The sequence below is a fragment of the Triturus cristatus genome, chromosome 6, assembly GCF_964204655.1.
Source record: "Triturus cristatus chromosome 6, aTriCri1.1, whole genome shotgun sequence".
Taxonomy (NCBI): domain Eukaryota; kingdom Metazoa; phylum Chordata; class Amphibia; order Caudata; family Salamandridae; genus Triturus; species Triturus cristatus.
The window spans coordinates 483,285,644-483,313,347 of NC_140589.1; the positions used below are offsets into that span (position 1 = coordinate 483,285,644).

General features: G+C 40.0%; 1 long non-coding RNA gene across 1 annotated transcript in view; it reads left to right on the plus strand.

Annotated features, from left to right (window-relative positions):
- The first annotated feature begins 4,424 nt into the window (after positions 1 to 4,424).
- The window catches only part of LOC146817316 (uncharacterized), a 60,726-nt gene continuing 37,446 nt past the window's right edge, over positions 4,425 to 27,704 (plus strand). Inside the window, exons 1-2 of the long non-coding RNA XR_014962964.1 lie at positions 4,425 to 4,567; positions 5,540 to 5,591. This is a non-coding gene — a long non-coding RNA (uncharacterized LOC146817316). The remainder of the gene's footprint in view (positions 4,568 to 5,539; positions 5,592 to 27,704) is intronic.

Consider the following 27,704-nt stretch of genomic DNA (forward strand, 5'->3'; position numbering starts at 1 on the left):
GCTTCTTCCTATTACCACATTCTTCATTTAAAAGAACCAAGTGGTGATACCATTCTTTTAATGAATTATTATAATAACAACTTTAAGGCGAATATGAAAGAGATTGTTGATATGCTGGAAAGAGATGTTAATATCTTTGCTAAGAATCTTAAGCAGCCTCCAAAAATCCTATGGGTGGGTGATTTTAACGCACATTGCTGCACTTTACCAAATAAAATAGTATGCAGCTTGTTTAATGATTCAGGTGATAAAATTTGCCATGTTGCACACAATGCCTATTGTGTTTGCTCTGAATAGACTATTTTTTATTAATGACCTGGAAATCATGAATCCAATTGACCTCAGCTCTGGTTTATTAAAATATACCTTTGAATTGACCAGTCAGGGTTCAAACCTAATTTTTTTATTGATTTCTTTGTCCCTGTGTAAATCTATCTCTAGTATTCCAATTATGCCATATGGATTTAGTGACCATCATGCCATAATTGCCAACTTGACATGGGCAGGAACTGCTCTGGGTTAGACAAGACATATTAACCCAGTGATAACAAGGAAAAATGGGATCATTTTAAAATGTGAAATGGTAGATAAGGTGAAATTTATCACAGGTGTGTTTGGCAATTGTCTTGACGATATTATGACCTGTCTGGCAGCAATCCCTGACCTAATACCGACAATAACAGCCTTCGAAAGGATATTGTCAGAGCCAAAAAAGTCAATAACTAGGGAAAGAGGAACCTCTATAACAATCCAGGCCCTAAGCACAAAGGCCCTTTCAAATTTACATATAGCACTTGGATCTACCCCAAGGGACACATCACTGGTGAAGACCCTACGGCTTTGTTACTCAGAGATCAGGAAGAAAAGAACCAAAACTCTCAAGGAAGACGCTTGGGAGAAACTTCACCAAGCGGCTCTCTCCAAAAACTCTAGGAATTTTCAGAGAGTTATTAATGCCCCATTCCTTAAACCTTTGGAAGATCCAAGCACTGCGATCCATGTGGATGAGGATTCTTGGATTGCACACTTTTCCTCTATTTATAACTCTCATACAGAGGGGTTGGCTAGCCAGTTGCCACCAAATAGCCCCCCCCCACAGATCGGCCCTTGTGTTTCAACTTACAGGAAATTAGATTGGCCCTCGCACAGTCCTCCACTAATACAGCCTCTGGCCCAGATGGCACTCCAGTAGACCTTTATATGGGGCATAGCGAACTGTGGGGGCCGGTGCTCACTAACGTTTTTAATGTAATAGCCGCAGTGGATCCACCTGATTCGTGGAAGAGGTCTATTATAATTACAATTCACAAAAAAGGAGACAAAACCAGCCCAAAAACCTTAGTCCAATTTCTTTATTAGATAGTACCGCCAAATTGATGGGTTGTGTCTTACTTAACAGATTACAGGAATGGGCCACAAACAATACATCTTGATCCAGTTCAATAGGGGTTCAAAAAGGGGAGTGATACCAAAGTCTCAACCTGACCCTACTAATCGCCAAGTATACTTAAGCAGAGCAGGAGAAACTATATCTGGCATTTATGGACCTCTCGGCAGCGTAACCCATCACCGTCTCTGGGAAATAATGGCAGAAATGGGTATAGACGATACAATAACTACCATTATTAGAAAACTTTCTTCTTCAGCATTGACTGCACTGCAGAAACCAGGGTGAGTGCTGTAGGTCATTACCAATTTTAAGGGGAGTCTGCCAGGGGTGTGTTCTTGCCCCATTCCTCTTTTCCATCTACATGAATGGGGTAGAAGCACAACAACTGAACTCCACCCCAGACGTCCCATTGATAAAGAATGTATGCACCCCAATTCTGATATATGCAGACAATGCTTTCTTGATTGCTCGTACTTATCGAACCTTACAATAACTATTAGGGATTTATGTAAACTACATGACTAGCCTAGATCTAAAAACAAATGAGGCAAAGTCTCTTGTTTTAATAACTGGACATAGAGAGAAGAGGCCTCCACATTTTTATATAGAAGGAAGTGAACTGGCCCATACTAACACCTTTTCGTATCTCAGAATAACCTTTGAGAGACAACTATCCTGGTCCAACATGATCATAACTAGAGGCCTAGAACTGGAAAAAAGTATAATAGCACTTAATTCCTTAACAAAGAACCTGGGTGCAAACCCCCTTGAGATAATCAAAAAGGTTTAATCTGCCAAACCAATATCAGTGGCAACTTACGGGGCAGGAATTTGGGAATACACCAATGCCATCACTCTCCAGACCATCGAAAATTTATTTTGGAAAAGACTCATTGGCCTTCCAGCCAGTTGTTCTAACTTTTTATGCCACACCAAGCTGGATGTCCCTTATATCGACAACATAATTAGGTTGTCTCACCTTGGAACATGTGCTAAAGATTCCGTTGTTATTATATTTTAAAAACAGCCTCACTTGTCTTGGTTTAGGCCGACTATTCACATCTCCTTCAACCTGCATCATAATATCAAATAAAGAAATTAAAAGATCTTTTTTAATCAAAGACACTGGAGCAATCGAAATTAAATTGCTCGAAAGCTTTCATAAAATTCATTTAGAGAGCCCAATTGAACAGGAAGGCGCCCGAGATACAAATTTTTTGTGACCAATTCACGCCATTGATTTATTCTAGTACGGTTTTGTTTGAACCTCATTCCTTGTATGCTTTCTTTTCCAGCTGGTATTTATTCTATAGCGGATCTTCTACCCTGTCCGTGCATTGACTTCTCTCCACAATCAAATCTACACATTCCCTTTTTTTGTAAATTTTATAAGACGCACCGCAAAAGATTTATTTGGCCACGTATGCATAAATATCATTTTACTCAGTGTCGCCCAGCTCTGTATTTTTTACAATTATTATTTAATGAATTAGAATGTTCTACCATGGCCTCGTATTTGCTCCTTTCATGGAAGAATAGGCAGCTGGACCATTTGTCTTATGAATTATGAATCTAATCCTGCTTTCAAATCTACTGTTTTAAACAAATTACTGCTACTATTTGAATCATGAAAGTTGTATTTTTTGGAATGTATATTTTATATTGTGCTTTTTATACTTTTACTTTCCCTCTCATGTAGTACTTTCATGAAGAACCACCATTCAGGAAATGCCGGGGGTTTGGTGAGATCCATGCTCTTGCAATGCAGAGACGGGCAGCAACTAAAACGATAGAAAAGAGAACTCTCAACTCTCGGTCAGTGTTCTCTATGAGACCTAAACAATAGCTCCTTATTGGTAGGGGGAAAATCCTGGCCTAAGCGACGACCAATAAATTGTATTACATTCCCCCAGAAAGTATACATCTTGGCACAGGTAGACAGCATATGAACAATATTGGCAGTGATCAATCCGCACTTTGGGCACCGTGCCCTGTATCCGCCACCACACCTATCCATCCGTAACCTTTGTGCCCATTTCCCAATCTTTTCAGGAGTGTAATATAACATGCAGATGTTTCTAAATTGCTGCAACTTAGGCTGATAGAGTAAATAGAGCTATCTAAGATGTCTAAAGCAGAGACAATTTCTGAAGAAGTAGTAGTTATGCCTAAGGCTTGACTCCATCTGTCAGCAAGGCGTTGAATGTCATCACTCCTATATAGACGGAATTGTGAGTATATTGTTCTAGTTCGTGATTTCTGCTTAAAAATTAACGAGCATGTAAGTACATAATGAGAGTGTGGTGTTTGTATCAGTTGTCGTCTCAAAAAATAATCTCTTATTTGTAAGTATTTAAAAAAGGTTGTGGTGTCTATGCAATACAATTAATTTGTTGTTAACATTCTAATATAGACATTCCTTGGATATTTGATATGGTTTCGGTACTATTTGTGATTCACTATTTTTTATGTCATGAATTCTATTTTTGTGTCTATATTTCCTTTAATTTGTATTGCATTTTATTATATCTGTATGAACTCCTTCTTTTTAAAATATAAAGATATTGAACAAAAAAAAAGGTTTTCTGCAGAAGATTGTAAAGCAAATTGTAAGGATGCAGAGGCGCGAAAGCAATCAGAGTCATAAAGCTGGCCAAGTCACTCGATCCTGTGGTTTGCCCACTGTTGAGTGATAGAGTGGTGGAATACATCCGGGAGGATAGGGTTATTACAAAGCTGGAAATAAGAGTATTGTGCTAGATCATCGAAGGACCGTGAGCAATACTCAAGAATTTCATACCATATGCCAGAGTTCTTCAATCTATGGGGTGTGTCCCCCTGGGGGGGCGCACCACCATCCCAGGGGGGGCGCGCACTGCAAAAGCTTTCCTTTGTTTAACTTGTACTGTGCTACGATCGGATCGCAAGTTGTCACCCATTTCAAATGGGGATTTTTGATAGGAGAACTCCGGAGCAGCAGCAGCTAATCAGCAGGTAGGAACGTCACCACTGACGTTCCACCAATGATGGGACAGCAGCAGAGATTGCAGGAAGTGCCGCGAAATTTGCGTGCATAAAGTTCCAGCATTCCACTGCTTGCTGCCCTTTCTTCTTTGTTTCCTGGGTTTTCCCGTCGCCTGGTTATAAAGGACTTTGCTGAAATGAAAACTACAAAAGGTAAGAGAGCTTTTTCGAAGGGGGTGGGATTGGCCGGTGTTCGGTAGAAACAGAGGGTTGGAGGGAGGGGGAGGGAGGGGAAATCGATGGGGCACGACGTGCTCATTCTTTTTAATTTCACAAGCTAACCGTTTCAGATCTTATCACTCAGACTAACAAAGTAACGTTGTAAAACTTCAAAACATGGGGGCACCACAAATGCAATCATGGCACTGAATGTACACCCATAAGTAATTTCAAACACCAGATATGTGTAACTGATACAGTCCGGTATATTGCCTCTGCATATTAATCTGCAATGAGACACAAGCTTTAGAGATGTTTTTTTCTGGAGAACATATAAAAACAGCAACAACTTATCACTGGCTGAGCACAGCAGAACAATTTGTCGATAGCATGAAGGAAGAATTTTACAAATTCATAAAAAAAGACAATCGCAGGAGGTGCCTCTGTTGTTCTCTCAGCACAGTAAACCTTGATTCTGATAAAAGTATCAAAGTCACAGAAGGAGAAATGAACTTCCAGAACAGAGCCCTTGCTCAAACTGCCCTAACAATCTCTTTTCCAATTAGCTGGATAATTCCTGCAGTTGAAATACTTTAACTGCAGTGGGAGGCAAGGAGTCTCCTCTGCTAAAACCAAAAGCAAACAAACAGACAGTCCACTGTGGACTGTCTGTTCCTTTGTGTTTGGTTTCATAGCAGAGGAGACTCCTTGCCTCCCACTGCAACTGAATAATAGGAATTGAACCCCCTCCTCATCCCAGAAAGGAGACCACGTTTCTTTTAAAATTACGCAGGCAGGCGCACAACGTCCACATGGCTAAAATGGCTTCAAGTTGCCAAAAGAAAATTCCAGCCAAGTGTGGTTTAAAGAGCCTGCAAGTTGAATGTCTTGACACTAAATACAGGTTATAAATAAAGAAGTTTGTATTCATTTGTAATGTGACTTTTCTGTCGTTGTTCCCTTTAGATATCAGTCAAGGATCATTCAAGCAGCCCTAGAACAAAATTTGCTGTTCAAAGTACGCACAGATAAGTACTGAGAATACAGCTTTAGGTGACTGCTTATTTGTGTACCGCATGGGACATCAAAATAATGAGCTGGCAACCCTAATAATAAAACTGGAAGTTTGTTGCAAGATCAGCACATTATTTATTTCCTCCCCCTCAATCCCTGGTTAATGCCATAATAGCAATAGTTTAACATATCTGAAACCCTACGCCGCTATCAATAACATGCTGAGTTACCTCAAGTGTCTGGGAATGTACCCTGCATTCAGACAACTCTCCCCATTCTCGCCCTTCACTTTCATGCTCACCCTGCACTCACAGAGATCACAGTGCCCTCACACTGATCCCCATGCACTCACAGCATTCACCAGCTCAACCTGCACTCACAGTGATCGCTCTGCACTCACAATGCACTTGCGCTGTTCGCCCTGTACCTCACCCTGCAGTCACACGAGCACACTACTCAACCTGCACTCATGTGACACTTCGCTCACCTGTCCCCCTCACTGCTCAATCTGCAATCTCACTCAAATAAGCCCATCACTAACCATACATTCATCCGTCCCACTCTGCACTTACATCCACACCCAAATTCATATGGTCACCTCACTCACCTTGTCACTCCTCTCATCTCACTCTCACACTGATTCATCGCTCACTGTGCACTCACATGTGCACTCCAGCTACCCACACAGCGCAGAGGGATAATGTGCCTGCTACAAAGAATGTCTACCATGCAGATCAAAGAACTGAGTCTGAGTAAACTATGATTAGTGCTATAAAAAAATGAAATGTTTGTCAGAAAGGTGCTATAGAGAATGAGGTGCACTGTAGGTGAGTGGTAGTGTGGGAATTCATGGAGAAGGAGGAAATGGGGGAGGGGGTGCCAAAAATACTGTTGCACTGTGTGCGGCCAGTGCTATGGACAGCCCTGGCTGGGAGTGTTAGCCCCCCCACCCCCCGAAGTTCGGGTCTGGTTGCGCCCCTGTAAACAAGTATGGGCATGTCGTGCCCCATCACGTTTTTGTCCTAAAGTACAAAAGTACACATTTACATGCAATGCAATCCAGTCTTTCAGGGGGGCCCTTGATAGAGACAGCTCTGTTTTTGCCCTGATGGCCTGGAATAATTCCTAAACAGATTCTTGTGAATACCGTTTTTTTTCATTTCTTTTGAATGTGGTTGATGTGGGAAAGTCTATTACTATTTTCAGAGAAATGCGTTTGTTTCATGCAACAACCATAACGTTTTTTTAGATCAAAACGGGCCCTCACCTATGAGAAATTAGAGCATTTCACAGATATTTTACGCTGTAAAATTAGTGGATGTGGAGCACAGCCTGAGGATGGCAGTAGCAAAATCCATCCACAGATTGACTATCTCTGTGGCGAAAAATAGGCACACCTGTCACATTAATGTTGGTGGTGTTATTATCAATCTATGACTTGTGTAAAATAAAGCATCCTAGTAAAAACAATTTGTGCACATTTTATCTTTATTATTTTTGAGCTGTGTAAAAAGCTCTTGTCATTTAACCACACCCACTCACAAACCTGCAGTTTACTAAACACTCTTATTGTGTTGAACATTATTTGCCAGGATATTGCCTGGGATATGCGGATGGCGGTCGATTATGTAGTGTACCAGATTCCCAAAATTTCTGTCACGTGGTTGCGCCTTCCAGTTTTTTAAAGAAAAAAGTTGGGGATGCAAAGATGGCTAGCATGAAACAGGTATAGAAACTTAAGCAAAGTGATGATTTTAATGATGTTGCATCTACCAATTATGGGTATCGTTTGTTCTGTTTCTTTTAGCTTTGAGTAACCGAATGAAGCAATGGCTCATAGTTAAGTTTCCATTCCTGTTTGACACGAGGAGAGATTACTACTCCCAAATAGGTTGTGATAGTACAACCACCCGTAATAGGTGTATCCGGGTCAAAATTATGGAGAACTTGAGTTTTATGAGGGTTCAATTTATACCCACAAAATCGGCCAAACTTTTCAACCACCTCCTGAATTGAGACCAAAGCCGTTGCCCAGTCTGAAGAGAAAATTCCAATGTCATCGGCATGAGCGATAACTTTTAATTCACGTAGATAAGTAAATAAATAAATAAAACAAATTACATTGCGTGGGCTGCAACGCCAAATGGCGATGCAGCGCGCGCAATGTATTTCATTTTATTTAGTTACCTAACTCTGGGGCATATTATCAAAACAGGCGATAAAATTATCGCCACTTTGGCAGCAGAAAACTGCCACTAAAACGGCGATAATGGGCTTGATAATATGCTCTATGGAATTTCAATTGAAGCCCATGTTAAATGTGAAGGACATCTAACATGGGCTTCAATTGGAATTCCATAGAGCATATTATCAAGCCCATTATCGCCGTTTTAGCCGCAGTTTTCTGCCGCTGAAGCGGCGAAAATTTTATCGCCTGGCTTGATAATATGCCCCTCTGTTCGGCCGTATGCCGGAGCTTACTACCCCCTTTCCCCCCCCTCCTCTGCCTCACCGCCCGCAGCACTCCCTCCAGGTGCCGCCACTGGTCAAAATGGATTTTGGCTCACAAAAGGTCTTCAAGTAGCACCAAACAAAGGCAGGATTGAAGCATACTGACACTGGGTACACTTGGTACCACATACATGTTACCATTTATAGAACTTACACAGTACATTACACACCACTTACAGCTTGAAATAATCAAGTGGAATTGACATCCAGAACAGTGGTTAATTCCAAAACGCCACTCTCGTAATAGAGGCATTAGAGTTTACTTTCGTTCAATTACCCTTATAAGAGCAATCATTTTTGGTATTTGGTATCATGGTTTGAATCCGCACAAGCTAAAACAGTACTTTTAAATAACATATTAAATGTTGTTTGCTCATACTCTTTGAAGTGTACAGTAAAATGTAAGTTAAAGGAGAAATTATGTTATTCGCATAGCTGAACATTATTTAGAATTAGAATAATGGAATGCTTCTAAAAATATGAATAGACTTCTGAAGCCATTTTATCCAGCTTGTGCTTTTCCTCCTCAGGATTGTGTTAAATTATTAATGCGCGGGAGTTTGCAGCATGTGGAAACCCCTAAAGGATTCCAAGAGGTGGGAACACATTTAAGCAGATACATTGTATTCCCATAGCATTTAAATGCAGATGCATCTGCGTGGAGTACATTAATTCCATTGTGAATCCATATGGGGCTGCGGAAAGCAGGTGGTCCGTGAGTCTGCCCTAAGCGGCTTAATTACTGCATTGATCAAGGGAAGCAACCAGGAGCAGTGGATGCAATGATGTGTGGAAGATAAATGCCCCATTACTCCTTTTCCATTGCTGCGTAAATCGCTGCTACCCTTTAAAGCATATCTTCATAATGTGTAACAGATGCCCTTTCGCCCATGTCCCAGTCACGCTTCTGAATTCTAGGGTCTATTTTATTATCTTTGAACAGCGGTGTTACTAACCTAGGGCCGCTGTGAGGGCCCAGCACTCCAAAGGCTGGGTTTGTTTGAGTGTAATAGATGTGCCGTTCTATTGAAAGGGATGGCCAAACCTGTTCTCCTAATCACCAGTGTTGATGTGATTATTTAAGGTGTTTTTATTACACTTTACATTTAGCCGCGCTGCAAATGGATAGTCAACGCAAATGTCTTTTTATTCACACTGTAAACATCAGAATACCCCCTGAGCTGGGCACATCCAAGAGTGCAGCCGTACAACTCGTTTTAATGTGATGAGAGAGCAGCCCTGCGCCGCACACTTTCATTTATAATTAGACCATTATTTTGGCGTTGCTGTAGTTTTTTACTTTCTCTTGGGGAAACTGATTCCCTACAGCTCAACAAAAGTATCTCTTTTGAAAGAGGCAAGGTTTGCATTTTGTGTACTTGTACTGAATAATACAGGACATATTTTTTTGAGCAGATTCTAGATACTGTAATTGTGATTACATTTCATGATGGTGCAAACTGACATTTCTATCCCATGTTAGACTTATTACTGGAATCGCTGCATTAACATAGTTCTGAAGTACTTATTTTAGCTAGTGTCATTGAACACGACCAGGCCACACAGTACTATAAATGTTTGCATTCGTCTTTCTCCACTCATGAGCATTTTAAATCTTTGTGCATGGCAGCGGTTTAAAGTGCAAAAAAGACTGAAGCATATTGTGTAAACTGGTAGATCTTCTACTAAAAGTAATTAGAAGCGACCATACACTATACTTACCTACTTTCGCATAATTTAAATACTTTTCATGTTTTGCACGGCAGTTATAAGCATGTGTGGGCAGAACATTCTTACCGTGCTGCAGAGCAAATACAGCTAATTAAGCTGCGTACCTCTACTCTTGCAACACTTACAACAGAGCAACTCCTACTTCATTCACACTTCGAGTCCAATTATGAGTCTGGCGGTCCCTGGACTGCCAAACCCGTGGTGGGCGGCAGTGACTGTCTTCCGAATGCGAAATCCGACTACGCCAGGGAACCGCCGTTCCCTGGCAGAGGTGCAGCAGTCTCGAGGCAGTAATATTCTTGGCAGGACTGCCGCGGTCCTGCCAAGCATATTTATGACATTACTCACTCCGCTGATTTCATGGAGGTCTTTTTTCATGAAAACAGTGGTGGTGAGGAAACAAAGAGGGCCCTACAGGGCTCCCTTGTGCCTCACTCCATGTGGATGCACACAAGGGGGCACAACATGTGCCTCTCTGTGTGCATGAACCCCCAGTTCTAGCACGGCATGAGCTTCACAGTCCATGCCGTGCTCGAACTTGCTTTGACATAGACATTTGCCTATTTTATAGGTACTGCCGTGGGAACGCCAAAGAAACCACCCGCCAGTGACTAAAACGTAATAATACAGCAGGCGGTTCTCACTGCTAAACTCATAATTGGGCCCCTCGCTTATACAGCATAAACAGTTTCCAAAACTTAATTCATATAAATGCAAACGTATCTTCCCTCAGCACAGAGCAGCCGAGTGCATTCAACACAATGTAACATTATGTTATAGCTACTTCATCCCCTGCGGTGTGTGGGGGCCCCCTCAGCACACTACACTGACCTTTGTGGGACCAGTTTGTTTAATGCTCATGCATGCAGTCACGCACCGCACGTTGGCCGGTATTGTTCATGGGACCGAGGGTGCCTCCATGTACTTTGTCCTTAATGCACACTATCCCACAGTGCCTCTCTGTAATAAATGAGGTTATTGGTTAGGATGATCCCTTCTAAAGCAACAAGCACAATCATTGACAGGGTGAATCTCAAAAGTCACTAAATTATTCTGTGCTTCAACCTGTGGACGCTTGGCACAAAGCAGTTAAGGTCAACTTAAAGACAATGGTGCCGATTAGGATCCTGGAAAAAATGTCCCCAACCGAATTGAATCTGGACTTTTTTCCGTACAAATGGTAAAAGCGCCGTACAAACTGCCAAGTACGATTCGTATGGGAAAAAGTTCATACAAATCGCATTGGGAATATTCCCCCACACGTCCTCGGGTCGGGAAAAGTCTCCGACACGTCCCCGGACATTTTTACGTACAAATGTAAAAACTGAAGTCCAAATGCGCAATTACGATCCGTCCCATCCGTCCGATTGTACAACTGTATGGAAAAAAGACCGTCTGGAGCGAACTCCCATAGCAACCATGGAGATGTCCAAACAAGAGCCCGGTACGTGCCGTACCCCCCCCCCACCCCCGTATGTTCGCGCCGTACCCCCAGCCCCCCCCGCGGAGGGACGCGCCGTACCCCCCAGCCCCCCGTATGTACGGGGCGTACCCCTGTACCCCCCAGCCCCCCGTATGTACGGAGCGTACCCCCCAGCCCCCCGTATGTACGGGGCATACCCCCCAGCCCCCTGTATGTACGGGGCGTACCCCTGTACCTCCCAGCCCCCCGTATGTACGGAGCGTACCCCCCAGCCCCCTGTATGTACGGAGCGTACCCCCCAGCTCCCCGTATGTACGGGGCGTACCCCTGTACCCCCCAGCCCCCCGTATGTACGGAGCGTACCCCCCAGCCCCCGTATGTATGGGGCGTACCCCTGTACCCCCCAGCCCCCCATATGTACGGCGTACCCCCTGGGGGTCTGCACTGTACATACGGGGTGCTGGGGGGTCCGCACTGTACATACGGGGGCTGGGGGGTACGCTCCGTACATACGGGGGCTGGGGGGTACAGGGGTACGCTCCGTACATACGGGGGGCTGGGGGGTACGGGGGTACGCCCCGTACATACGGGGGGGGTACGGCACGTACCGGGCCCCCTAATCAGCTCGCATCGCCGCGTACTTAGCTTATCCGGCACTTTTTGGGTGCCGTAAAAATATTCCCATCCGGACTGCAGTCGGTGCGAATCGTAATTGCTGGTACGTAAAAACATGCCTAACTCCGTCCGGACGTCACGTCCGCGGTGTCCCGGATCACATTTGTATGTATTTTTCTGTCGGTTGGTCTTTTTTCCGATTCGTACGGAAATGGTGTTTCCGTACGAATCGTAATTGCATGTTTGTAAAGTTTTACAACCCGGTACGAGTCGGACGGAGAAAACGCTCCGACCCACGGTTTGTACCGGGTTTTTCCAGGATCGTAATCGGCCCCAAAGTGTAAAGTATTTATGCATCACACAAACAGTAATGAAGTGAAAACACTACACAAGAAAAATCCCAAACCAATTTATAAAATAGGATACATTTTAATAAATAAAATCACACAGAAAAAGATTAAATCTAATCAGTAGTCTAAAATCAAAAAACGCCACTCGTGGTTATCCGGTCATGCTAGCCCGAGGGAAAGTATCAAGTTCAGGCTGACTGTGACAGAATGTGGACTGAGTACAGGGACCAGGTTACTCCAGTTCAAAAAGTTACCTTCTCAAAGTCAGGCATGAAGAGTTCACTTAGCGGTGAAGGAGGCCACGAGGAGCAGGGAGAGTGTCGTGGATGGTCATTGCTGTAGTGCGAATATCAGGCCTGGCATCATGGAATGTCATCACTGTTAAGTGAATATCCAGTCGGGAGATGCAGACATTTGTTGCTGGAGCTTCTCATTCATGATCATTGCGGACTGTCATTACTGTAGTGCAAAGTACAGATCTCACAATGCCAGTTGTCGCTGGTGGCCACTGAGTGGTTTTCACCAGATATTCGCACTGGTGGTTGTCATGGGCAGCAGAGTCTCTTCACAAATGGGCCCGTTCACAGTCACAAAGACCCCATAACCTAAGGAATTCACCTTTTCTTGAAGAGCAATGCTCTCTGATGCCAGCAAAGGGTCTGGGACCTAGGGAATCACCTTTTGGGGATCAAGAACTCACTCTAGCCGAGGCCAGCATGGCTCAGGCAGGTCCAGTTGCAGGTTAAGGCAGATCCTGTTGGTGCAGGAGTTCTCTGACACAATATAAAAATCTAAAAATATTGTGAAACAGAAATATTGTGCCTAAAAAGGGTATGTACAAAAATATCGAAAACATATATCATTTTACACTGATATGAAAAAATACACAAACAAATTGTTTTTCAAAATTTAAAGTTAAAAACAGTAATTATTACATATTTTGACATAGAAAATTAAATTAATATAATCTAAATTAAATATATTTATATTTAAATACACATATACAACTATTTTTAAATAATATTTAATATAATCCATATTTTAATTCTCATTTTTTTTTAAATCCCAATATAACTAAATACATACACATCAAATAAAAAATACATGTAACAAATAAACTGCAGACAAATTTAAAATATTTATAAGTAAATTATACCTAAAAAGTAAACACTAGATAAAAATACTTTTTACTAAAAATATGATACAAATTACATACATGTATATACTGTTGCACATACTGTATTAAGAATAGTATATTTATTACTCCTGGAGTGGAAATGGCGAAAATGGATAAGAAATTGTCCAAAATAGAAGAAGACATTAAAGAGAAAAAATTAAGCAAATTTCAAAGAGATGAAATCGATTACAACAAGGGCCAGATACTCACCTTTGGCAAGAAATTTGAAAAACTAAGGAATGATACTGATGAGGACGTCGATACCGGAAGTAGACATCAGGAAGCGGCTATCATACCAAACTCTGACACTGAAGAGGTAGCCACTACATCTAATATAGACATTAACAACATCGAAGAAACAGCAGCCGCAATACCACAAGACTTGAATTCAGTAAAAGCACGTCTTTTAAAGGAGTATACGCTGATGGCCAAAGAAAGAACAAATGTACAGGCACACAGCGGAAGCCCAAGAGGAAATCGTGGCAGAGGCGGCAGAGGAGGAAACAGACCAAAGCAAATAAATCCAACAGACAGCCCGGTGGGAACTCGAACAAGGGGCCGATTTGCCAAAAAATGATGGATATTAAGACAGTGGTAAATCTCTCTGGTTTTATATTAACTCAAGAACAATTGGATGTTTTATCTTTGGGTTTGTCATTCTGTCCTACGGCCTCTTTTGATTATACAGAGGCTCGCATTAATCTTTTCTTCTTTGTTAGAAAGTTGAAACTCAAAAAATGGTTTGCAGGGAAAAAGAGCACTAAACCATTGATAATACCCAGTACACCTTCTAATTTGGCTATTGACGATATTGAGGTGTTACAGACGGTCCATGAGCTAGCAGAAGTGGCAGGTTTTTCAGAAGACCCTCTGGTTAATTTAGCTGATACTGAGATTGATCTTGAGGCTGGAGGACACACTGCTTTCAAATCCAAATCCGTCTTCCTTCCACAAATCACAAACGAAGCAATAGTTTGTTTCGAAAGAGGTATGATTAACGAATTGAAAAAGCTAGCCAAATGTAAGTCAGTGTCAAGGCCCAATCTAACTAGAAAACAAAGACAGGCCATAAATGAGCTTGAATCCAATGCAGATATTGTCATCAAAAAATCCGATAAAGGGGGGAATGTGGTGATCTGGCCACGTGAAATGTACCTAGAGGAAGGCAGACTACAATTATCAGACACAGCGAGATACAGTATCTCCAATAAAACTGAATATGACAAAGCAGTTAGTGAAGTGGGCAAAAAACTAACACTATGGAGAAACAACGGTTTGATCAGTGATGATGAATTCAAATTTTTACACTGTAAGAATCCCAAGATTCCGGTACTTTATCTCCTCCCCAAAATTCATAAAAATGCTACGAAGCCACCAGGGAGGCCAATAGTCTCATCACGTGATAGTCTCCTTGAAAATGTTTCTAAATATGTAGACCATTTTTTGCAACCACTAGTCCAGTCATTACCTTCTTATGTTAGAGACACGAGCGATTTTCTAAGACTCATTAACAATGTGGAGTGGGATTCCAACTACTGACTTATGAGCATGGACGTGAGCAGTCTCTATACATGCATTCCACAAGATCTAGGGATACAAGCATGTAGATTCTTTTTGAAAAACAGATCATTGTCATTTCTTTTCCACACTGAGATGCTATTGGACATGATTACATTATGTCTTAGCATGAACTTTTTCATTTTTGACAACCAAATGTTCAAACAAACACAAGGGGCGGCGATGGGAACCTGCTTCGCCCCCAGCTTTGCAGGACTCTATCTTGGCTGGTGGGAGGAGCATGTAGTCAACAACATCAGACTATTTAAAGACCACGCCGTCCTTTGGTTAAGGTATATAGATGACATCTTCTGTATATGGAATGGAACAGAAAGCATGGCTCATGAGTTTGTCCGAAGCTTGAATCACAACGAGCTTAATCTACAATTTACCTGTAATATCAATGCCACCAGTCTCGAATTCCTCGATCTGCAACTTTTAATCAAGGAGAATAGATTGAGTACCAAACTGTTCAGGAAGGCAACTTTCGGCAACAGTTTATTACATGCCAACAGCTGTCACCCAAAAAATTTAATTCGCAGTATTCCATTTGGAGAACTGCTAAGAGCACGCAGGAATTGCAGCGATGATGAACACTATCTGTTAGAAAAACAAGTCATGACTGAGAGATTCCTAGCCAGAGGATACGACAAAACCCTGGTTAATGAGGCCTCAAAAAAAGTTGAGATGTTAAACAGACAAGAATTGTTATGTCCCGTGGGGAGGCAATTGACAAAAGATACAAAAGAATGTTTAAGATATATCACTACCTTTAACAACCAAGCTTGGGAAGTGAGGAAAAGCCTCAAAAAATTCTGGGATGTACTTAGAAATGATGAAGATCTTAAGGAGTATGTGGGAGAATACCCTTCCCTTACATTCAGAAAACCTAAATCAATAGGTGACATATTATGTAAAAGTATGTTGTCCGAAAAGAAGAAAAAGAGTAACATAAAGGGTTTCTTTGTGTGTAATAATTGCAAAGCCTGCAAATTCAGTAACAGTTGTAAATCATTAGGATTATCTAATGAACAGGCACCATTCATAATACAAAAACACCTCAATTGTAATACTGAATATGCAGTTTATGCACTTAGATGTCCGTGCAACAAATTTTACATAGGCAGCACTATCCATAAGTGCAAGATCAGAATTCTCGAACACCGCAGAGCAATCACTAGAAATGACAAAAACTATCCCATTGCGCGTCACTTCAATGAGTTGCATGGCCAAAATCCGAACCTTCTTAAGTTTGTTGTTCTGGATGACATCCCTCTTAGATGTAGGGGTGGTAACAGGACACGTGAGCTCAGGAGGTTAGAATCAAAGATGATCATCAGATTTAATACGATGGCCCCTATAGGCCTTAATCTGGATGAAGAGCTGTCAGTGCACTTGTGAAGTCTTTCATGATAAATTTTAGGTGAAACTCCCCTGTGTGTTTTTAACTTTTTGTGTTATTTTTTATCTTGGTTAGTGCACGTTTGATAGTTATGACAAATTTGTCTTTTATTCAATTTTTTACAGATGACTTGACGGAAATCATGAAAATATATGAATATTACGGGGAAGACTAGATATTCACTCTCATGTTGAAAAGATGCACACAAAGAGGGGTGTTAATGCGATTACTCTGTTAATGTGGTGTAAGCATTTATCATGTCATATGAGTTCTTCATTGATCTTCTGAATGAGAGATTAATGCCCACTTGGGCGGCAACACAAGCTACTCAATTGTTCACTCCTTTCTCAATACATTGTTTAAAACTAGTTATTTGTTTATAAATCTGCCTTGGTTGAACCATTGATTCTGCCCACTAGGGCATGACTTAGCGAGTACTAGCAGAGCAATGGCATCTTGCTAGCATATTACGATGTGAGCACGAGCTTGTTGATAAAGTTTGATCGATTCAAAAGACTTGATTCGTAACAGTACACGGAGCTGCATTATATTGAAAAAAGAATGAATTGTGCATTATTCAACTACAACCTGTTTGATCACGTTTAATTATTCATATGTGAGTCAAGTCTCGTAATTTGTATCATTTGTTGATTTAAAATACGAAGATAGTATTTTTTCTATGTTTTTTGCACGTGACCGGCACTAGCACTTTAACTATGCCTAACAAACACAGTCTGTTGCCCGTGATAAAGGAGTGCGTGTAAACTCCGAAACGCGTCGGACCTAGTGTTTAATAAACACACCTTTGATTTGTGGCCACGGCTCCAGTGCTTTCTTTCGTCCTGACATTGGGAAAGTGAGACGCAGTGGATTTGTTGGTGATATTGGGGGGTGGCTACCCCTGCCGTGTGCCCGCCGTACAAGTGGCTTGGGAAAAGCCAGCGTCTTGTGGAGATATATATATATATATATATATATATATATATATATATATATATATATGTTACCTACTGGCGGTCGCCAGTAGGTAGTACAGTTAGAACTTAGTTTCCATAGGAAAAGCATTTTTTGATTTGCTAATAACTTTGGTGTCATTTGTGAAATTTTCCCTCAAAAAAGTCTATCCAGGTCAGCTCCTATCCTGAAAGTTTGGGGGTGATTCGTCAAGCGGGGGCTAAGAAAATAGGGGGCTGCCAAACGCGTTTTCCCCATGTTAATTTCAATAAGAAATTTAGTAACAAGCTACAGCCCGAACTGCTGAACGGAATTACCCCAAATTTGGCAGAAATGTAGAGCTTGGTTCGGAAAGCAACCTTTTTTTAAATGCTGTAAATCCGTTCAGCAGTTTTTGAGAAATTCAAAAAATAAGAGTCAAAAAATCAATTTCCCATAGGAAACTTAGTGCAAGGCTACAGCTGAAACTACTGAACACAATTACCCCAAATTTGGCACAAAGGTAGTGCGTGGGTCAGAAAGCGACCTTTTTTAAATGGTGTAAATCCGTTCAGTAGTTGCTGAGAAATTAGAAAAAATAAAGGTTTTGATATCTGGGCGGAGCCTAAGTGCCGTGTACGAGCTTCACTGTGATTGGCTGCCAACACTCCAAACCAGGAAATGTTGGCAGCCATCTTGTGACTCGGTAGAAACGAGTCTCCAGAAAACAGAGAAATAAAGATATAAAACAAGAGAAGGGGGCAGAGTAGAAACACTGTGATCCCCTAGGCATGCTGAGGAGGTCCCAAAAGGACCCCCTGGGCCAAAAAAAGCATTTTTAATAAAACAAAATGTCAGCACAATTGGTGCTGGGGTCGTGTTTTATTTTATGAGGTCCCTGGGTGGGTAGGTTCCGGGGGCATTTGTTAAAAAATATTAGCGGGGCTTGCTGGGGCTGCAGGGGCCCGCTGTGGTCCCCGCAGCTCCAGGGCTTCAGTCATGTTGGGAGGGGTGTTGCGCGGCCCCCCTCTTGGAGCCCTACATGTGCTTATAACTTTGACGTCGTTTGGCGAAGGTTTACAAAATTATTCAAAAAGTTTCTCTTTTTTGATCAGCTCCTATATTGAAAGTTTGGGGGTTATTGGTCTAGGGAGGTTTGAGAAAAAAGGGGGTCACATAACATGTTTTCTCCATGCAATTTCCAAACGAAACTTTAGAGAAGACTACAAGTGAAACTGCTGAACGGACTTACGCCACATTTAGCAGGGAGAAAGGTGATGGTACAGAAAGTACGGTTTTTTGTTTAAATGGTGGAAATCCGTTCAGTAGTTTTTGGGAAATATCAAATTTTACAGATATTGACATTTGAGAATTCTGACATCTGATTGGCTGAGGAGTTACGAGCACAAGCTTGCAGCTGATTGGCTGTGAACTGTTGAAACTAGGAAGTGTTGGAAGCCATTTTATGATTCAGTCCGTCAGCTTGCATCTGTCCGTGTAGAAGCCATCAGGTTCATAGTTTTACCTCTGCGAGGCAACACTGGTATCTGTGTCTGTGTGAGATACCCTTTTCATGCTGTCTCTCCCTACATCAGCAGGTCGCGGCTATTCCTTTACAAGCTAGTACGTCGGCTCGGAGATCTGTGAGTCAGTCTGTCGGCACGATCCGCTACACTACCGAAACACCACTGCACTACCCTAAATCCTAAAACACTATTTCCAGCACGAACCTTCAAACACTACACAAACACACTGCACTACACGTTTCAGTCTCCGCCGAGACCTTGTTCACGGGGATAACAACATGAAGAAGGTCTCGGCTGAGACTGAAAAGTGAGGGGTGTGCTGGCATGCTGTGAATAAACACCCTTGAACTACACAAATTGGATGAGTTGAATACGTTTTTTGCAAAGAAGCATGGAGCTGTGAGTGTGGTGAGAAGTTCCCTTTGGGAAAAGTGTTGTGGAATTTGAAACGGCTTGGTCCTGCCATCCTCCTCACGCACCATCGGAGAGGCGCCCACTTGGTCAAAAAAATGGGACGATGCAGAAAGGGAGATATATATATATATATTCACTGAAAAAACCATGGGTTTCACACACGTTATAGTTAGGAATTAGCATTTAAAAAACCTTTGAAATTCAGTGAAAAAACCATAGGTTTCACACACGTTATAGTTAGGAATTAGCATTTAAAAAACCTTAGAAATTCAGTGAAAAAACCATAGGTTTCACACATGTTATAGTTAGCTGGACATTTTACTCGTAAAAAACCAATGAAATTGCCCCGTTATAGTTAGTTCAGCTAACTATAACTCGCGCGCCCGCAATGCACTGCTGATGACGTCACATATTACATCACTCATGACATGGTCAGTGACATCACTCATGACATCACTGATGACATCTCAAATGACATCACTGATGACATCACTGATGACATCATCCAGTGAATGTGTGTTATTCTGAAAATTAAATATGTTTTATATATGTATATCTCAAGGTCGATGGAAGAATAAATGGGTATATAAGTGTCTAAATGGATGATTTGTTTTTGAAAAATTGATTGTGTAACTGACTGATTAAGTGTATCATAGTGAATACATGGCTTAGTGAGTAATGTTTAAATATGTAAATATCTGTATCAGTCTCTCACTTTGTGTATAATTGGCTGCATGGGTTGGTGAGTAGCTACATGGGTGTCTATATAGGTTATTAGTTGGTTTTTTGAGTATCAGTCTGAGTGTCTGCATGGTTCGGTGGGGGGTATTACGTAGTGCATAGGTGCATGAATGAGTGACTCACTGTTTGTATGTGTTGAACACAGTATGTGTGCAGGACTGTATGGGTGGATGAGTGTGTGTATGGGTGTGTTAGTGAGTGAATGACTGTCTCAATAGTGTCTTTATGAGTAACTACATATGTTTTAAACTAGTATATGTGACTATTGGTGTATATATGTGAGTATATGTGAGAGTGAGAGATTGAAAGAGTTCCTGTATGAATAAGTATGTGTTTCTATAAGTGATTGTTTAAAAGACTAAGTATGTGTAAGTTTCTGTAGAAGTAAGTGTGGTGGTGTGTGTATAACTGTATATGCAAGTAAATGTATGTTTGATTCTTTATTAGCATGAGTGACTATGTGTGTGAGTAACTCTATGGATGAGTGGCATTGTGTAACAGGATGTATAGGTGTATGAGTACATATGATGAGTGAGTACATGTATGAGTGACTGAATTGGACTGTTGGTGAATGAGTGGATGTGTATGTGGATCTTAGAATTACTGAAAAGGTTGTTTTAACTGGTATTGGTATGTCCATTTTTTTGAATATTGTAGTTTCTATTTTTGAATGTGTGTGTCAAAGGTTATATTAGGGGAAGAGGAGGTCTGCCACTCTATCACAAGGATGATGTCATCAGTGATGTCATTTGAGATGTCATCAGTGATGTCATGAGTGATGTCACTGACCATGTCATGAGTGATGTAATATGTGACGTCATCAGCAGTGCATTGCGGGCGCGCGAGTTATAGTTAGCTGAACTAACTATAACGGGGCAATTTCATTGGTTTTTTACGAGTAAAATGTCCAGCTAACTATAACATGTGTGAAACCTATGGTTTTTTCACTGAATTTCTAAGGTTTTTTAAATGCTTATTCCTAACTATAACGTGTGTGAAACCTATGGTTTTTTCACTGAATTTCAAAGGTTTTTTAAATGCTAATTCCTAACTATAACGTGTGTGAAACCCATGGTTTTTTCAGTGAATTTGCAAGGTTTTTTAAATGCTAATTTTTTTTTTATTCTTCAATATTTTCAAACATATTTTTAATTTAATTTACTTACCTTTTATAAAGACTATGCTTTAATTTTTAAAATCCTTAAATATTTTTTTTTAATATATTTTTTAAAATAAACATGTAAAATTTATTTCCAGTTCTTTTTTTTTTTTTTTATTTTTTTTTTGGTACGCGTACCGTAAGCTCACAGTAAGCGTACGGTTTACGCAACGTCCGTAATCTATCTACGCTGCTTGCGTATAGTTACGCACTTTGCGTAGCCGCGCGTACTGCGCGTGGGACGCGTGCGCGCTTACGCCACACGCGCACGTTACGCGGAAGTGCCGGGGAGTGACTGTTATGCGCATGCGCGCAAGCGCGTGTCTTTTTTACGCGCACGCGTACTTTTTGCCGTAAGCGTACCGTAAGCGTACCGTAAGCGTACGGTAGGTCATGTGATCTTGAAACACAACTTTTGATTGGTTGAAACTACTTTCAGTTCTAGAACTCTCCTACACCACACCCATTCCCCTCATTTCTGCTTGTGATCCCTTGGGAGAAGGAGCTGGTTTGTCTTTGGGATACGATGGCAGAACAGCAGAGCTCTTCTGAGAGTGAGGCTAGCACTAGCAGCACTGTCTTGAGGCAGAGATCGAGGAAACAAAAGCCTTCTTATGTTTGGGATTATTTTACTTTTCCAGAAGGCCAGCAAAAGGTGAATGCACCCTTAGTTACTTGCAAGCTGTGTCAGCGTGTACTTTCTAGAGGTAATCCTAACAGGAAGTATTCCTTTGGGAATCACACCATGAAGAGACACCTCCAGGATGTACACAGAAGGACACATGGTCATCTTTTTGGAGGTAACTCTTCAGAAAGACGAGCCAGTACATCCACAGCAGCTCAGCCTGGACCATCACCTGCAGGGCTTACTCCTTCTTCTGCAGGTCAGGTGAGCCCTTCATCTGTGGGGGGAGAATCTCCTTTTGCTGGCCCTCTGGAAATGAACCCTCGATTTCGGAAGGTTGATATTCATTGCACATTTTGTAAAGATCTAATTTGCCATAGGGAGACCAGTGTTTCCCTAGTGAACAACAAAATAGATCAGCACATTTGTCGCTTTGAATAATTTTCCCATGCTTCCTTTCCTCTGTCCCTGCATGAACACAACGGTTCTTTTAAGAGCCAACCTTATCTTTCATCTTTTTTTTACATATGTTTTTAAAAACTTTTTTTTATTTTTTTTTACCGTACGCGTACGGTGCGCGTACTTTTTTTTTATTTTTAAAAAAAAACACTAAAAATCATTTATCACATTACATTGTCCTTGAGAGACTACAATTATTATTATTGACTTACCATACTCACTGAAAAAATATTTATTCATTTCTTTTTTAAAAAAATAGTTTTAAAAATGTTTGTAGTTTTCGAAAATTTTCTATATCTATCTGGAAAAAAAGAAAAAAGTATTAATATTTTTTAAACATTTTATAATACAGTACACATATTTACATTTTTTACCAAAAAATCTTTTTGCCTTATTTTTGCTGTTTTCAGAATATATTGCATTTCACTATAAATTGTGAAAGCAATTGCATTCATCATTTTACAGCGGGCAAAAAAAAATACCAATCACAAAGATTGTATTAAAAAAGCCCTGATTCTTTTTTTAATTAAACTTAACATTATAGAAATGCATAATATTGTAAAAAAATATCATCTAATACCAATACTTATTTCATTAAAATACCGTCTGATATGTTTGTTTCAGAACTATAATCACAATATTATATCTCAAATAACTCCAAAATACATCTGATTTCATTTCCTTTAGGCCAAATAGTAATTTTAATTTTTTTTTTGGAATAAATTTCCAACGGAAATCCAATAAAATTCTAAAGTTTAATTTGTCCAGATCTCACCGATTCTCTGTAACATTTTGGTTCACGAAAATTTTTTGAATAATTTATTTAGTCCACAATAGAATTGGTTACTTTTCCACATGGCCAAATAGTAATTTTTTAAATCATTTTTGTAAAAATTTCCAATGGCAGTCCAATAACATTCCAAAATTTAAAATGTGCAGAAGTTACCGATAATCTCTAAATTATTGGTTTTTCAAAATTGCATTAAAAATTAAAAAAGTCCACATTACAATTGGTTATCTTTCCATTAGGCCAAATGATAATTTTAAAAATCTTTTTTTTACAAAATTGCAATGGTAATCCAGTAAAATGGTAAAATTATTTTGTCCAGATCTTGCCAAGTCTCTCTAAAATTTAGGTTTCAGGAAGATTAGATAGGAATTTGCTAAATCAAAAGGCAAACGTTGTTTGAAAATCAATTGGGAATCATTACACAGTGTCCAGCCTTTTTCACATTTTAGATAAACTGTGTAATGTCCAGAAGTAACAGTAGGTCCATCATGGAAAATTATTGCAACAGTTACAAAAGTTTTTCCTGAAATTGATAATTGCTGTCCTGTAAACTTCTTTATTAAAGTATCCAATTTTGAACCATCAGCTCTACATCGTTGCATCATTAAAATTACATACTGTCCGTATTCCTTTAAAATTAATGTTGAAAACATGTCAGAATTACACTCACCACATTTCATGCTATGATTAGCATCTTTAACTAATTTTGCAAAAGTGACTGTTTTACTCTCTGGCAATGTCAAATAAATAAACCTTTCATTATCAACAATAGAGCCACATATATTATAACAATTATCACAACTATGTTCCCATTTATAAGAGAGACCAAAAAAAATGTCAATGGGAACTCCTTCTTCTTCCACTACCTGAAGAAAATACATCAAAAATTCATGTGCATCTTGCTGTTCATTTTGAGAAAACTGTGTTCGTCCTGAACATACATCTAAAAGTTTTCTAATGTCAGTAGCACTTACTATTTGAGTTTTATCTTTACTCAGCTTTTGAAAAAGGAGACTCAGCTCTGAACAGAATCTTTTTCCCTGATTTACTATTATCTGCTCTTGCAAACTTTCCAGATAAAATGCAACATTCAGCACTACATTTGCGTAGCAGTTGACACCAGAGCTATTTTCAAAATGACATCCTACAACCTGTTCTTCATTTTCCTTTTTCTTTTTGCTTGCAATTACATCACTCCTCTTTTTTTTCCTCTTCTCTACATCTTCACTACAGATATTCTCATTTTTTCTTTTACGAGAAACTACACGTTTCTCCAACACAGGATACTGACCTAAATGAGGAGCATAGCTTCTTCTTAATCTATTATACTCCTTTACACAATTTGTATCAGCACTAACTTTTGATTCTTCAAAGTCTATCATGAATAAACCTGATAATGTTTTGACTCGTGACAAAGCAACATATGCCATACCTTCTTTGAACACAGTTGAACCAATGTTCACAAATGCACAATCTACAGTCAATCCTTGAGACTTGTGAATAGTTACAGCATATGCTAGAGAAAACGGAAACTGCTTCCTACGTACATATAAGTCTTTCACAAGCATAAAACGAACTGTACAACGACAAATATCTTTAACTTCATCTATCTGATCAAATTTTATTTTTAAACATTCAATTCCATCTTTTTTCTGATAATTAATAAAACCCACAACTCTTCCCATCGCTCCATTAACTAAACCTTTCTCAACATCCAAATTTCTCCTTAAAAACACTCTACAGTTCATGCAAACATATAGATTTTTTTCTAATCCAGCTGTTTTGGAGATGTTCTTCTCTAGTGAGTCCAATTTATTTTTCAGTTTGCCTGTTACTGTGACAGTAATTCTTCCATCCTCAATTTTGTCCACTGCTTCCAATTTCCTGATCTCTTCCTTTTCCAATTTCAAAAGCTCCTCATTGAATATTGAGCATTCACGTAGAGTAGGCATTAAGCAGATGACACTTTTGTTTTCTGCAATGTTCTTGTATATCTTCTCTGCAACTATTTCTTCCTTTGGAAATAAATTATGTAGCAGCCGAGTCTGTAATGCTTTTTTGCCAGCTTCTGTGAGTAGTCCAATCCTGATATCTTTCAGAATACTTCCATATTCTTCATCGTTTGCTTGCCTCATATTAGTTGTAAGTTCCTTGTACTCAAAGAAGGACCAAATATTTGTATTACCGATACTTCCCAATGACTTCTTCGTGTCTTCATGTGTCACAGTATTAAACACTGGTTGTCCTTTAACTGGAGTAAGTTGCAAAAGATCTCCAAAAACTATGACGTGTTTTCCACCAAATAACACGTCATAGTCTGTCTTCAAAATTTGCTGCATTCTTAAATGCACAAAGGCAAGCATTAAGTTTGATACCATGCTCACCTCATCAATAATGAGAACTTGCATCTTCTTCAATACTCGTGAAACTTCCAAGGATGCTTCTCCAGTTAGCTTGTTGAATTGTATTTTGTTCTCATGCTCCACTGGTAACATTAGCAAACGATGTAAGGTGATTCCTTTTATGTTATATGCTGCTAACCCAGTTGGAGCAGTAACCACACAAGACAAAGTAGAATCCGTTTTTTGCTTTAGATAGCTTCTGATGACTTTAATTAGGAAACTTTTTCCAGTGCCAGCTTGTCCGCTTACATACATCCTGATTGGATGAAATGATGTGCATGAGCACTCTTTTTTTACATGTAGAAATCCGTGATCAATTTTGTTTTTGATCTCTTCATAAATTTGTTGCTGCTCTTGATTCAGTTGTCTTTCCAAATTTTCTAAGTCTATTAATTCTTCTTGAGCTTGATTCATAGCTGTTTCCACTTCATTCATGGCTATTGATGCTTCATTTTCAACGATTGGTTGTCCTAGGGGATCTTGACTGTGTGTTCCTGAACTTTGGCTGTCCTGAGAACTGTCTCTAGCTATTTCTGCTGCAATTGTAGTTTCCTGTTCAATTTCTTCATTTAACATTTGCAGATAAGTTGTGAATGTATTGCATTGTATGCTGTCTTTGCAAGCATTAAATGAATCCTCATAGCTTTGAAATTCTCCCAGTAGTTCATCCTCTGTACGCCATGGTTTAAACAACTGTAAAAGAGCCAAGTAGTAAAATTCTTTCTTGTCGGTAGTGTCGCAACTCAGCTTCCGATGATTTATCAAACTTCCTTTGCTTTGCTTCACCAAACATCCTTCTTCACCAACAACTTTATATTTTCCATTATTAATGTCTTCTGCAGCTTTCCGTGAATAAATGTAGTTCTGCAACACTTCATAGAGACACATGTTCTCCAGATGATGACTTCTCTTGGGATAATATGTGTCCAACATGTTTGTTTTCAATATATCTGTACTTTCTGGGTCATTCTCGGCCAAATATTCAATTTCTCCAACAGATTTCAGTACCCGATTTCTCATTGCTGCAAGGCCTAAACTTGCCCAAATTATTCTTCTTGACTTCGAGTAGAGACTTGCAGAAGATAACCTATCTGAACATTCGTAGGATCCAATTTCTCGATGCGATAACATCTTCAAACTGAAACTGTACAGCTTCTTACTGACAGTTTTCTCGTGAGAAATCTCTTCCCACATTTCCTTCAATTCTGTTTTTTCTGATTTCGTAATGTAAGACGTTACATATCGTGCAACAGCAATGGAATTGTCAGCTACATACTGTATATCCATGTTAGCGTTCCACATGGATAAAATGACTGGGTTGTAGTCATTTATATTTTTTGATTCTTCTTTTCTTTTAAGGTTGTAGGTATTCTTAGGTGATTTTCTTGTGATAGTATGTCTCACAGCTGACATAAAACTGTTTACTCTTCCATTTGAAAGAACAGGTCTAGGAAATCCAAATCGACATTTAGTGTAGTATTTTTCTTTGCTCTTGTATTTCCGTCGACAGTATTTTCCACACCGATGACTTTGGAAACGTAAAACTTGCTCCTTTAACTTGTTCTCTTCTGTGATTTTTGGTATACCACATGTTGCATATTCTTCAATGTAAGATAACACTGCTTCATCAGTATCTGTTCCAAACTTTGGGGCATCCTTGATCCACAACAGCATATGAATATGAGGAGCACCTCTTGCCTGGTACTCTTTTCTCCAAAAGAAATCCACTACTTCTCCAAGGGGTGGATTTTTTTTATTGCAGATGAAGGACATCATAGCCTCAAATCTATGATTGAAATATCTGCAAACATTAACCGGATCCAATGAGCACAGTTCTCCTGCTGTCTTGTATTCGATGTTTTTAATGTTTGAATTGGCCTCTCGTAGAAAATCCAGTAAATCTTCCCAAGCGTACTCGGCACAGCTTAGGGTAAGGAACCATGTTGGTGTTCCTAAATTGCGTAACATGCATTTTAGTTCACCATGGCGTCGGTACCAATATTCATTTGTCCCACGCTGACAAGCCATCAGATTGATCAGTTGTGTTTCCAAATGATCATCTCGGTGCTGCACTTTCTCCATAAAATCCTTAGCAGACACATTTTGTAAATGTACTCCACTTTTTAAAATGTGATTTACTGCATAAGACAGTGCAGACAAGTCGCTTTCAAATAAAAGATGAAACAAATAAGGAATACTTTGTCGAAATCTGGGATCTTCAGCATATAGTCTTGTAGTCCGATACTCTGAAGCTGGAATCTGTTCTGGACGTTCATCGTATCGTCCTCCTTTTCCCGTAGGA